The 13,057-nt window shown below is 48.6% G+C and overlaps 1 protein-coding gene across 3 annotated transcripts in view; it reads right to left on the bottom strand.

The window, feature by feature from the left end:
* The window catches only part of PRDM15 (PR/SET domain 15), a 73,841-nt gene extending 73,506 nt beyond the window's left edge, over window positions 1–335 (bottom strand). For all 3 annotated transcript variants that reach the window (XM_061627592.1, XM_061627590.1, XM_061627591.1), the window contains exon 1: window positions 250–335. The gene's annotated coding sequence lies outside the window, so the exon portion shown is untranslated. The remainder of the gene's footprint in view (window positions 1–249) is intronic.
* Window positions 336–13,057: the final 12,722 nt, after the last annotated feature.

The following is a 13,057-nucleotide window of genomic DNA, read 5'->3' as shown; positions in this document are numbered from 1 at the left end:
TCGCCCCCTTTATGCCGCGCGGCCGCAGGCAGCTCCTGCCTGTAACAAAGAACAGGCGGCGTGGAGGAGAACAGTGGGACGGAGGGGAGGAAGCAGGCGGCGCCGTGGACGGACCGGGGACCGCCGCGCCGCCCTGGACAGCCCCTAAAGCTGGAAGGAAGACCGGCGGCGGAGAGTCCCGAGCGAGAGGCAAGGGCGGCTCCTGGCAACGAGGGAGCAGCGGGCCGAAAGGCGGGGGGACTCCATTACCTGCTTTTGGAATGTTCACACCCGGATGAAATCCGGACTCCAGGTTCCGATCCGAGCCGGAAACCACGCGCCACCGGAAACTGGCTCGTGACGTTCGCAAGGCACCATGGGAATCGGAGTTCAGGGTTGGGGCGAGAGCGAGGGGTTGGCGAGGTTGGTGTTGGAGAAGACTGGGCATTAGAACTATGTGGATAGAGACTTGGAAAGAGTAACAGCCGCCTGCTGAGCTGGTTTGTGCCAAAAGGAAGGAAAGTGTAGAAGTTCTGCTGTGATAGCAGCAGCTGAGGAGGGAGGGAAGATGTGTAGCGCCGTGACCCGCGCAGATGTACTCCACCACCTGGCATGGTTGAGCATTACCCGGGGTTTATTGCAGCCCTTCCTCTCCCCCGAGATACAGCAAGTGTCCAGAGAGGCCTCTTCAATAATCGACTTAAAAGAGTCTTGCGTTTTAAAACACACCGTGTATTTTTTTTAAGGCTAAGATGTGCTGATTGCCACTCAGGAAGGGGACATAGTACAAACTTTACACGACTCTGTAACCACTTGAGAATCAATGAACATGGAAGGTTGCGCGTCCGAATGGTTCAGAATGCTACTGGCGGGCTTCCTAGGGGCGCGTGAGATATAGAACACTTGTTAAAAAGGGGTGTGTGTACCAAGTGCATTGACAGCCTAATCCGAGAGCGATTCAAAGTGCTGTTTTTTTACCTTTTAGCCCAACTGCCTTCCTCCGTGTAATTCTCGGCGTGAACTGAGATTTTCCACAGCAGCCCTTCTCGTTATCTTTTTGGGTGTTATGCAGCACAGGGCTTTTGGGAAGGGGGGTGAGCGCCCTTCCTGGAAGATTTGTATGGTTCCTTAATGCTTGCATTTAGGAGAGCAGTTAGAACTACTCTTTTAAAGCAGGCTTTTGAGCCCTCTTAGATATTTTGCCTGCTGTCAGTCAGGTTGTTTGCTACTGCATGCTTATATTGTTTTAACTGTTTTAGTATATGCTGATATGATCGATTTTGTGAGGAAGTGTAGGATATAACTATCAAAAAAATGTTGCTGCATGTCATCCAGAACTATCTCTGAACAGGCCCACTAAGCTAATAAAAGTATTGCTGTGTATGCACACCACCTAATACACATAACACACACCCCTTTATGGAGGCTGCCGTGGCCACTGATGAAGATGGATGCTTTCCAGACCAGTAGCCATGTTGATTTGTTGCAGCAAACAAAAAGCAAGAGACTTGTAATATTTTAAAAGTTAACAATTTGTTATGGTATATGTTTTTGTGGACCACAGTCCACTTCCTCAGATGCATGAAATGTAATCCTATATCTGCATGGTTGGTGGAGGAGAGTAAAATCAGAGAGAAGTGGATGCAGCTACCTTTATCATTTGTGCTGCCACACAGTCGTGACAGCCTTGCCAGGTGGCCCCTGAGCAATACAGGTGAGACATTTCCCATTACCACCACAGGCCACAGCGGTGGTTTGAGTCAAGCATGCATGAGGGTTTACCAGTAACAGCATCTGCTAAAGACTATCAACTGTGAACACTAAATGCCCCATTAATAGGTAAAAGGAACGCTACAATTCATCTCCTCTTATGAAGCTCTGCTAAACAGGTATACAAAACAAATTATGAAGCTGTCACAAGATTATTCCTTCCTCCTGTACCTGCAAGGGCAAATTTTGTTTTTGATACAGCTGTTTTGTGGAATAGCAGTTTTATACGTAAGAGCCACTTTAAAAATAAGTACCACGAATGTGGCTTTAGCAACAAGCAGTGAAACTATTCTTTCTTTTGGGCTGATGGAAACAAAATGGAAGGAGGGGATGTGGCAATAGACTGCACCCAGTTCAAGATAACTACCCAGCAAAATGTCACCATACATGTACAAAAATCTGCCCACACAGTGTGCTTCAATGCATCCACAGGTGAGTAACGTCATTTTATATGGGATTTTCTTCCCCTATCTGATTACTCACAGACTAGGAAAATTCAAATTTAGCAGGGGAAAGTGGGCTGCTCCTTTGATGAGGCCATTGTGTGAATGCCGCAATTTTTTTAAAAAAATACAAGCAATTTCAAATCTGTTGGAAGTGGAGCAAGAGCAACTCCTGTTTTGTTCTTTTTGTTTGTGCTCCAGAGGGAAGATAGAGCTAGGATCCTCCAGATGAATAGGCTTGTTTACCTTTTACCTGCGATGCTCTGACTGACTTCCTTCTCTCACTAGACTGTGACGTCTTTAGGGAAGCATACCTGCCCCTCCTCCTGCCCTTTCCGCTCCTTTGTCCTCCGACTGTCCTTGAGAGAGGAGACATTCCTTTGTCTCTGCTCTCTCTCCTAGGGCTCGTCCAAACTGACCTGGATAATCCACGTTTTCCATATTCGCTTTGTCATGTGACAGTCCCCACTTTGCCTGAAATTCGCTCTTTTCCGATCTGAAAAATACGCTTTTTTTGCACCTGCACACGCAGCGGGAAGACCCGTACATTCTTTTTGCCTTTTCCCAGCTCCGCCTGTAACACCACCCCCTATCAGCCAATTGTTCCGCAAAATATAACATACGCTCCTCTCCCGCTTTGCACCGAAGCACAATGACGCACATGCGCTTGAGCGTAAGAGCACAAAAGTTTGAATTTCCTGTTGGTTTGGTAGTAGTGGCTGTAATGGAGTTCACCAAGTTTTTGGCTCTTGTACAGCTCCACTTACAGCTATTAAATTTCTGCCTTGTGCAGTTGAGGGCAGCCGGATCCCAACGGGCACCTGGACAGGGTCGTGTGTCACCCTGGAGCCCAGGAACAGCAGGAGCCCCAGCAGCACCGGAGCCATGCTGAGCTTCCTCGGCTCATGCAGGGGTGGTGGTGGAGGAGGAGGAGGCTACTTCACAGCAGCTGCACCGGCGAAACTTCGTGATAGGAAGCGCTGCGATGTAGCGAGCTCAGCGCGGTGGGAGGTGGCAGCGGCAGCTACATTTTCCTCCCTTCTGGCAACATTGTTCACAAGCCAAGGCTTGGGGGAGGGGGAATCTCCATTTCCCCCCCTCCCACCCAGCCCCCAGCAGCCTTTCCTAGCTAAGGAACCCCACGTGGCTGCTGGATCCCTTGATTCTTGGGGGCTGCTGGTGGTGGTGCTGAGTCCAGGGCCTCCCCTCCCCCCTTTTGCACACACATGCGCACGCTGGACATATTTTTCAGGAACAATTTGTAATAGGAATGCATGCAGGGAGAATGAGGTTAGAGCTGCTAAACATCCTTTCCTCTTTCTCCACTTTGAAGTGTTCCCTCTGATAAAAGAGAACTGCAAACCATTTATCTGACAATAATTGCTGTATTGTTTGCTTGCATTTGCGATATTTCGCTAAACCAAATGTATGTCTTTTTGCGTATTGAACTTTCTGGATACACACGGCTGGCAATTCCACTTATTTCTCCAGAACAGCAAGTAAGGAGGTGTCATGTCTAGGAATCTAGACTACCAGTCACTATGGTTGTGGGTGGCAGGGACGTTCTAGCAAACCACTTATGATATTACTTCCAGTACAGTATTGTTGTTGCTTGTATTTGCGATATATTGCTAAACCAAATATATGTGGTTTTGCCTTTTTGCATATTAAATTTTCTGGGGGTAAACACGCCTGGCAATTCCACTTATTTCTCATGGAACTGCAAGCAACGATGTGTCATGTCTAGGAAGGTAGACCACCAGTCTCTATGGTTGCGGGCATCCGAGACGCTCTAGCAAACCACTTATATGCCAATAATTCCTGTGTTTTTGTTTGCTTGCGTTTGCGCTATTTCGCAAAACCGACTATGCTTTTCTGCCTTTATGCATATTGGTTTCTGGAGATACACACGGCTGGCAATTCCACTTATTTCTCCAGAACGGAAAGGGGAGGTATTGGCGCACTGAGGAGCTGCTAACTGCTTGCTTCTTTTGTAAAGAATGGCAGGAAAGCTGAGCATTTAATGGAGAGCACCCCCCTTCTTACAGAACCAACTTTTCCTGGGGTGGTATGGCAGCTTTGTGACTCTGCGTACTTGCGGACACCCGTCCAGGCGCGTTCTCGATTCACATTGTCCTTGTACCTTTCATTCCCCCACCCCAAATGTCCAATAAATTGAATACCATGCAGGAATGCCAGCTGGGACCTCTGGCTCCACTGCAAGGTTCCTGACCCCCAAGCTTTTCTAGAGTGCAGCGCTCGGTGCGGCTCCCAGCTCCTCCCCGTTCTCTCTCTCTCTGCTTGCCTCTTGCTCTCCGCGTAGGCGGCGACAGCGTCAGCATCAGGGAAGAGCCACCGAGAGAGGCTTCCCAGCAGCTTCCCAATCACTTTGGGCAAAACTTGATGCTCCATTGCCTTCCCCCCTCCTTCTCCCTTTCCTTCCAGTGGCCATTTGCAAAGCACCAGGCTCTCGCTTTTCTCCGCTGTGTGTGCCTGTACATGTCTGTCTGTCTCCGAGTGAGGAGGAAAGAGCAAAGCGAGCTCCCTACACCAACCAGCCGCCCTTGAGTGAGACCAGTCAGGAAAAGGGGGGCTTTACAAACAACCACTATTGCAGATCTCACCCGGAGCAGCTACCCAGTTCGCAGGCTGGTTAAAAATAAACGGCTGTAGCTGTGCAGTAGAAGTTGCAGAGACCCCCCCCCCGAACACCACACCATTGCTCTGATTGGTTCAGTTTTCCCGGGCTTTCCCCGGACATTCGCACACATGCGCAAAAGTGGAAATATATGATTGGCTGGGAACGAGAGAAGGGGTATGGGGAAACACCCATGGACCTCCCACAGCTCTAAAGTCCGCGGTATTGCATCCGAGCGCCTTAAGGTACAGCGGATGATTCCCGATTTAAAAAAGCATATCACATTTTTTGCGGTACTGCAAAAGCGGATTTAACCATGCGAAAATGCGCAAAAACAGACGACATCGTATGGACCACTGAAAATGAATGAATACACAAAGAGATCATATCGCACATTATACAGTCGTTTGGATGAGCCCCTGGGCGTTATGCCTCCAACTTAGCTAGTTAGAACTAGGTTTGCCTTTTCCATCTACTATGTATTTCTATAAATAAAGTAGCTTTTCTTATTTTACTAAGTCTCAGTGATGCTGATGCAGGGTAAAAGCCTGCTTTCTTAGGCAAATGCACACACATGCTGGCACACTCGCATTTCAACATCTGCTGTTACTCTGTTGCAACAAAATCCACATTGCACTCAAGTGTCAATGAGCCCTACAGAACTGTACAGGAATACCCCACTATACGGGCCTTCACTTTAAGGACACTCGCAAGTACGGCCATACAGTAGCACCATTTCCCTGTTTACGTACACTCACTTCACAAGAACGGACACTTAACCTTTGGTTGTGGCCTGTTCTTTCGGTGCGTGGGGGGGGTGGAAAGAGACGCGACTGCACGAGCACGCATCAGCTGGGAGGCGCCACAGCGCAGCAGCAGAGGCTTTAGCATGGGGCTTTGAGGATCCGCGTGAAGGACAGGTGGCACAGTGGTGGCACAAGTGAAAAAAGGTAGTGCTTCACTTTAAGTACATTTTCGGTTTACGTACTCGCTCTGGACCCATTGCATACGTTAATGCGGGGTATTCTTGTACTCTCAAATTGGAGGTTTTTAGCTCTAGTGAAGCAAATGGCCTTATTCTTGTGTAACACTTTCCTTTTAACATTTCTAGGCAGAATGTTACCCCACTCCCTCCTATGATACTGCATGCTTCCTTTTATATATTAATGTTAGATCCAAACCCAACACGCAAGCTGTCCTGTTACCCCAGCTCACTTGTTACACCCCGGGAGAGTGCGGAGCTGAGTAAAAATGAACCCACTATCAGAGATCAAACAACACAAAACAAAGCCTTTGCAAAGGGGACCCAATACTTACAAGCCAAAGCAGGTGAGCATGGGAACAGCGTTTATTGATAGATGGGGGTTTATATAGGTTTACCCCGAAGTTTACAGTATCATGTTCACGTCATAAAACATAAAGAAACAATTGCTAACTGCCCTAGCTTTAGGACGTATGTGAGAAACAAAAAGGGGTACAGGAGAAGAACAAAAGTGGAAACATTGCACTGTCAACTTGTCTACATATTTCACATGTCCTTGAGATAAGCACTATGCAGGAACGGACAAAGGCGCATGGGAAGAGGAGGTTCAATTGCAACCGGGCGCCCTCTAACTTAAACACAGACATGGTATCATTTCGTCTTGCATATCAAAAGGGAGGGATACAACTCGAGAGCTATGAGGGACAATAAAGCAGCCTTTGACATTTCTGTGTGAAACATTTTGACAGTAATAAGCAAAGCCATAAGCATATATACGGTATGAAATGCATAGTAGGGGAGTCTCCAGCGTAATCCGGCTTTTATTATGTGAGCCACTGGAATGTCGGTAAGGGTCAGGTCACAAGGAAATAAATCTACATTTTATACCGAAAGTCAGATAAATGCCACTCTGGTTCTATTTCTCATGAAGCCTAAGCTGGTTTAGGTAAGACCAGTGAATTATAGTTTTATTAACACAGGGGTTTCAATTTGAACACAACAATCCCCCCTTTCAGCCCTGAGAGACTAGTTAGTCTCTCAGGTAGCTGCATCACCTTGTTTGGATTGCCAAGCCGGTCTCAAAGCCAATTCCATGTAAGTTGGCTGTGGTTTTTTGAAAAGGGACATTGTGAGTCGGTTCAGGAGAACTACAGTTCTAATTTGCCCTTGTTCGTTGGTGAGATCCGAAAAGGCAATGGCCGAATCATTCATAAAACGCTCAAAAGCTTGAGACAATTCTATGAGCTCCTGGTATGTTTTGGCTGCGCCATACTGTGGAAAGAAACCTCTCAGCACTGCCTCCCCTGCGCTTCTTTTGTTACGGCGACGCAGAGTAGGCAATGTGGAGGAAACCCGGAGTCCTGGAACTACCCTTCCCAAAGTACAGGTCCAGGAGCCCGTTACTGGTAATTTCCTTACCGCTGAGTGCCCACAAAGCCACCAGAGTCCAGCTGGGGTTTGATGATCCACTAGATCTGCAAGGAAAGGTACTAAATGGTGGTCCGCAAAAGTCAGGTGTAGCAAATGCTGCCAAATAGAAAGCCACGTTAAACCCGCTGCTTTTCGTGTTTCATTTATAAAAGACCAATTACCTGGTTTTGTAGAGTAAATTAAGCCATCGCATAACATCCCTCCCGCTGGCTGGCTTCCGCTGCCTACGCATACTGATCTAGCGATGGGCCCACTAAGAACCAACCCCCCTTCTAGTTCCTGTGAGCTGGAATGTGAGGCGAAGGATAGTCATTTAACGGCAATGGGGCCCCCGTCAAGGGGACTCCCGCCTGTCCGTGCGGTGGGGTGTGTGCACAAACATAACAGGTGCCCTTTTCCGGAGCTGTTTCTTCCATTAAGGCAACAAAAGTATTTCCGTCCCACCCATCGCCTCTTTTAGTGTTTCTATGTTTGAACCCGCCCCATGTTTTCCTGGTTTGTGTAGCTTGTGTCACCTTGTCTTGTATGGGTTTCTGAGCGCCCAGTTTATCTTTTAGCCATGCATAACATGATGGTTCTCCAATACCTACACAAAACTTTGGTCTTTCTGTCATCTTGGGCTGGGTTGTTCCATATTTAACCTGGAAAGTAAGCATGTTATATTCTGAACTTATAGATGTTATGTCTACCTCTGGAGGGCAGCCGTAATTAGGCATATGTCGATATTGCCAGCATCGAAGTGCAAGTCTAATAGGCCATTCGATTTCAGCCTGGGTGCAATGCGTTACCCAGCGGCCAGTATAATTATGTTGCAAGATAACGGCTGTTTTATGACACAACCGTCCCGCTATGTCAGCCTTCACTATCCCTTCCTTTATCTGATTTACATCGTAAAGAAAAGGGTCTGGGCAATCCCGTGTTTTTGGGATTGTTCGTCCAAAGTCTTTCAGGTAGTAATAATCATTATCATTACATATCTTCACGTTTGGGGGGGCAGCAAAGGGGTAAGGCATATCGAGCTAACACAGCCATCCCCCATAAGTAAATAGACATCCTTTCTGTTTGTTGGAGCATTTCTGTGTTGATGTCTTATTCAATGTCCGCGTTCTGGAAAGGGAATTGTGCCGCCTGCCACTGGCCGGTTTCTTCGTTCCTCTGCAACCGTATCTTGGGGACCTGGGGTGGTGGCGGTGCCGCTACTACAGCTGGCTTTACGTGGGAATGGTGTATCCACGACTTTCGTCCTTCTAGGAAAACAGCAGCTTGTGTAGTCAACAGGACTTGATGTGGTCCCGTGTATCTTGGCTGCAAGGAATCGCCCCTCACGAATTTCTTTGCCCAAACAAAGTCCCCGGGGTTGTATGGATGCACCTGGTCCTCAAGGGGTACCGTCTTAGTGGATCCGGCAGCTTTCCACAGTTCCCGGAGCCTGGTCTGCAAAGAAAGATACTGGGATACAGTTATGTGATCCCCCCCCAATAGTGAAACCTCCACATTTGGCAAGCACCCCCCTTTTGTGGGAGGCCTGCCATACACTAATTCGAACGGTGAAAGCCCTAACGCCCGGGTAGGGCGGGTACGCAAATGGAAAAGAACGAGAGGGAGTACCTGAGGCCACCTTAAGCCTGTTTCCTGAGTATACTTAGCCAACGCTGTCTTAATTTCCCGGTTCTGTCTTTCCGTCGCTCCGGATGATTGTGGATGGTAAGCGGTATGGAACACATGTTTAATTCCCAGACCTTCTTCAATTTTTTTCAAAATCTGTCCTGTAAAGTGTGTTCCTCGGTCTGAGTCTATTACCTCTGGAATTCCGAGCCGCGGTATTACTTCTTTCAGTAATATTTTGGCCACCGTTGTTGCCGTAGCGTTTGTGGTTGGGAATGCCTCTACCCATGCTGTTAAAGGGCATACCATGACTAGAAGATGTTTCTTTCCTTCCGCTTTAGGGAGATCAACGAAGTCGATTTGGAGCTGAGTAAAAGGTGCAGCCGGCACGGGTCTACCCCCTTGTGGGGCCCTGTTTGGTAAAGCTGGTCCGTTGGCTTGGCAAATGTGGCATGCTTTCACTATTGCGCCGCATACGGGTTGAATTCCAGGGGCATACCAGAAACGTGTGATCGAATCTGATAAGGCAAGTATGCCGTAATGGCCTCCATGGTCATGGAACCATTTTGCTGCTGCGTGATACAACGCTCTGGGTAGACACGCTCGGCCGTCCGGCATGGTACATAGTTGTTGTTTCAGGATCGCTCCTAGTTCAGTCCATTGCTTCACTTCCTGTGGGGGTATTGAAACAGATACAGGCGGGACAAAAGCAGTGGTCACTAGTGCCAGAGTTGGCATACTCATAGGTAATAATGCTGCGTGGCGTGCAGTCTGGTCAGCCAGGGCATTTCCCAAAGTCACTGGGTCCTGTTCCTTAGTATGTGCCTTGCAATGCACCACTGCTAGCTGTAAGGGATCAAGAATAGTTTGTAACAGTTTTTGCACAAGCTCCAAGTGTTGGATAGGCTTGCCCCCTGCAGTTGTAAACCCCCTGTATTTCCACAGATGAATGTGACAGTGTATAACTCCAAAAGCATACCTGCTGTCGGTAAAAAAATAGTCACTTTCTTACCTGCTGACAATTGACATGCTCTGGCCAGCGCATAAATCTCTGCTGCTTGCGCTCCCCATCGTCCTGGGAGGGCTGTCGCCTCCACCACCTCCCACTGTGTTGTTATCGCAAATCCTGTATATCTTACCCCATTTTGGTAATAGGAGCTGCCATCTGTAAACAGTATAATATCCGATTCTGGCAATGGCTCATCAGACAAGTCTGGTCTGATCTGTAGGGTAGATTGTAAGACTTGCACACAGTCATGCTCCGGGAGGGGCAGGGGTAAATCGGGTAAGAGTGTGGCTGGATTTAATGGTCCACAGCGTTCAAATCCGACATTTGGATCCTCTAGCAGCTCTGCTTCCAGCTGTTGCTGTCTTTGTGCTGAAAACACCTGTGTGGTACCCTTTCAATGCTAAAAAAGGCATTTTGAGATCAATCACGGTAAACCACTTCGCGTCCCATGGAATCTGACTGATAATCGTTACTGGATCTGGAACAACAGTGTGCAAAGGGATCACATACCTGTTTACCGCCCTCAAGTCTTGGCAGAACCTCCACCGGACTGGATCTCCGGGTTTCTTTGGAGGTTTCTTTATTGGTAGTATTGGCGTGTTGCAGGGGGTCCGCTGCGGCCGGATAACTCCTTTTGCAATGAAGCCTTCTATTATGGGGCGTATGCCTTCTCTTGCTTCTAATGACAGAGGGTACTGGGCAACGTTTGGTGGCGGGAGGGATGGCTTTACCTGAATTCGAACGGGGCTTACTGATCGCAATAGCCCCACGTCTGTATCCTCCGTGCCCCACAAGTCAGATGGCAGGTCAGCAAGGTCTCCCGGTAAACCGTCTCCTGCATGTTTGTGTTTAAGTGTATTACCCGCAGGCACCCCTAATACACTCATCAGCAAGCCCACCCCTTCAGGGGTGCAGGTTAAGGTAGCCTCCAGTTTACACAACATGTCACGTCCCATTAAGGAAATGGGACAAGAAACAGAGTAGAGAAAAACGTGGTTAAACATTTTATCATTGTATTTAACTTGCAACGGTAGTGTTGTGCACATGGGCGTGGGGTTTCCATCTACCCCCATTGTCATTTTTACTTCTTTACTCAACCAGTTTCCTGGCGCTACATTAATCAGGGAGTATGTAGCTCCCGTATCTACCAGAAAGGTCACCACTTGTCCTTGCACGTTTAGGGACAGTCTGGGTTCTTGAGTTGGGAGAGAGAGAGAAAGAAACATCCCTGCTAAAGACATCAGATTCATCAGACCGGATCCTGCCCCCTCCCTTTCCACAGTTAGTCATTGTTGGTTTGCTGGGCGCCCTCCGTACTGATCCCATGAAGCCGGCGTCTGTTGGACAACGGGAGGGGGTGGAGGTGGGTAATCCGCTTGCGCACCTGTGAAATCTGGGTAAGAAGGGTTGTTAGAAATGTGTTGCACGTTCCCTGTCCTCCACGGACAGTCCTTCTTGAAATGTGTGTACTCTCCGCACTGAAAACAAGCCCTATCTCCTTGCCATGGACTCCTTATTTGTCCTCTTCCTCTCTGATTTCCGGCTCTCGGCCCCCTCGGAAAACCTCTGCCTCTACCTCGAAATCCTCTATTTAGTGGCTGGCCTCTTATAGCAAGAGCCAGCATTTCAAAGTCCTCTTTTTTCTCCTTCTTCCTACTTTTCTCCTTGTCCTTATCCCACACAAAATCCGCTACTTCCAATATCACTGTCACAGCTTCCCCCCCCATCCGGGTCTGAAATTCAGAAAATAATCCCTCACCGCTGGCTGCGCTTGATGAACGAAATTGGCAATGAGGGTTGGGTGATCCAACACGTTTTCTGGGTTCAGATTTGTATAGCTACGTGCTCCCTCTAACAAGCGCGACCAGAATTTTCTGGGAGGTTCACTGGCTTCTTGTTTTATTGCCATGAATTTAGCTTGGTTGGGGGGTTTCTGTGACATCCGCTCCAAGTGTGTCAACAGCCTATCCCTGTCGGTCTGCAGCTGGGCGCGGCGAGGCTGCGTCCAGTCTCCCGCTACCCACGCTGCAGCCACCCGTGCTTGGTCCGACCAAGCTCTATTTCCCGCTGCCTCCGCAGCCCATGCAGTCTCCAACGTCCACAACCTGCTACGTTCTTCACCTGTCAGAACCCTTCTCAGCAAATGTTCCACATCCGAGTATGTCGGATTGTGGCTTTCGAACAACCTGCCCAACAACTCTCTAATTCTCCTTGGCTGCTCACCAAAAGTTCCAGCCATCCTACTCCATTCCTTTAAATCCCATTCCAACCAGCTTTTTAGCTCAACTACTTTGGTACGCTGGATGCCCCCTCGGGCATCTACGTACGGCTGATCATGTACAAGTAATGGCATCTCTAACGCTTCTGCCTCCTGCCTTTTCTTTTCTTTTGTTCGCAGGCGCGTGTCCATACCCCCTGAGGCACCCTTCTCCTCTTCCCTTTCATCTGTGTCATCATCCGACACACATGAAAGAAACCTCTTCTCCGGAGTGGGATTTCTGCTCCCGGGAGCTGGGAGCGGATCCGGAGCAGAAGGTATTATAGATCGGCTCAGGACCGTTCTTTTACTTGACGTATTGTCATTAAAATAAGAAGGAGGGGGTTCCTCAATGGACAGAGTTCTTATTGCCATCAAAGTAAGACTGTCCCATTTTTGTGACCCTATTTTCCATAGGAGCCAGAATTCCAATTGGTCTGGGTGGGTATCCCCAATCCGTCTCCGCAATCCCAACAACGGAACGGTTTCAAAGGACCCATCCCTCGGCCACCGTTCACCCGGCACCGATACTGCAGTCATCCGCGGTTCTTTTTTAAACCTCTCCTCCTCACTGGCAACTCTTCCTCTTGCCACAGCATGCACATAATTCCCAAAGGGCTGTCCTTGACCGGCACACCCTCTGTATTTCCCATGACGTCTGATAGCGGGTTTTTCCTCAACTGTGCTTTATCCCCGAACTGTCAAAGCCGCCCGCTCGCGTTGATAACCGAGGAAATCCTCGTGGCGCCTGTTATCAATTTAAGGGGTGCAATGGCAAAAAGGGGGTCCGCACAAGGGATCCCGGACGAGCCCCCAATTGTTAGATCCAAACCCAACACGCAAGCTGTCCTGTTACCCCAGCTCACTTGTTACACCCCGGGAGAGTGCGGAGCTGAGTAAAAATGAACCCACTATCAGAGATCAAACAACACAAAACAAAGCC

This window comes from Rhineura floridana, chromosome 5 (assembly GCF_030035675.1).
Source record: "Rhineura floridana isolate rRhiFlo1 chromosome 5, rRhiFlo1.hap2, whole genome shotgun sequence".
Taxonomy (NCBI): Eukaryota; Metazoa; Chordata; class Lepidosauria; order Squamata; family Rhineuridae; genus Rhineura; species Rhineura floridana.
This window is presented reverse-complemented; position numbering and strand designations above follow the sequence as displayed.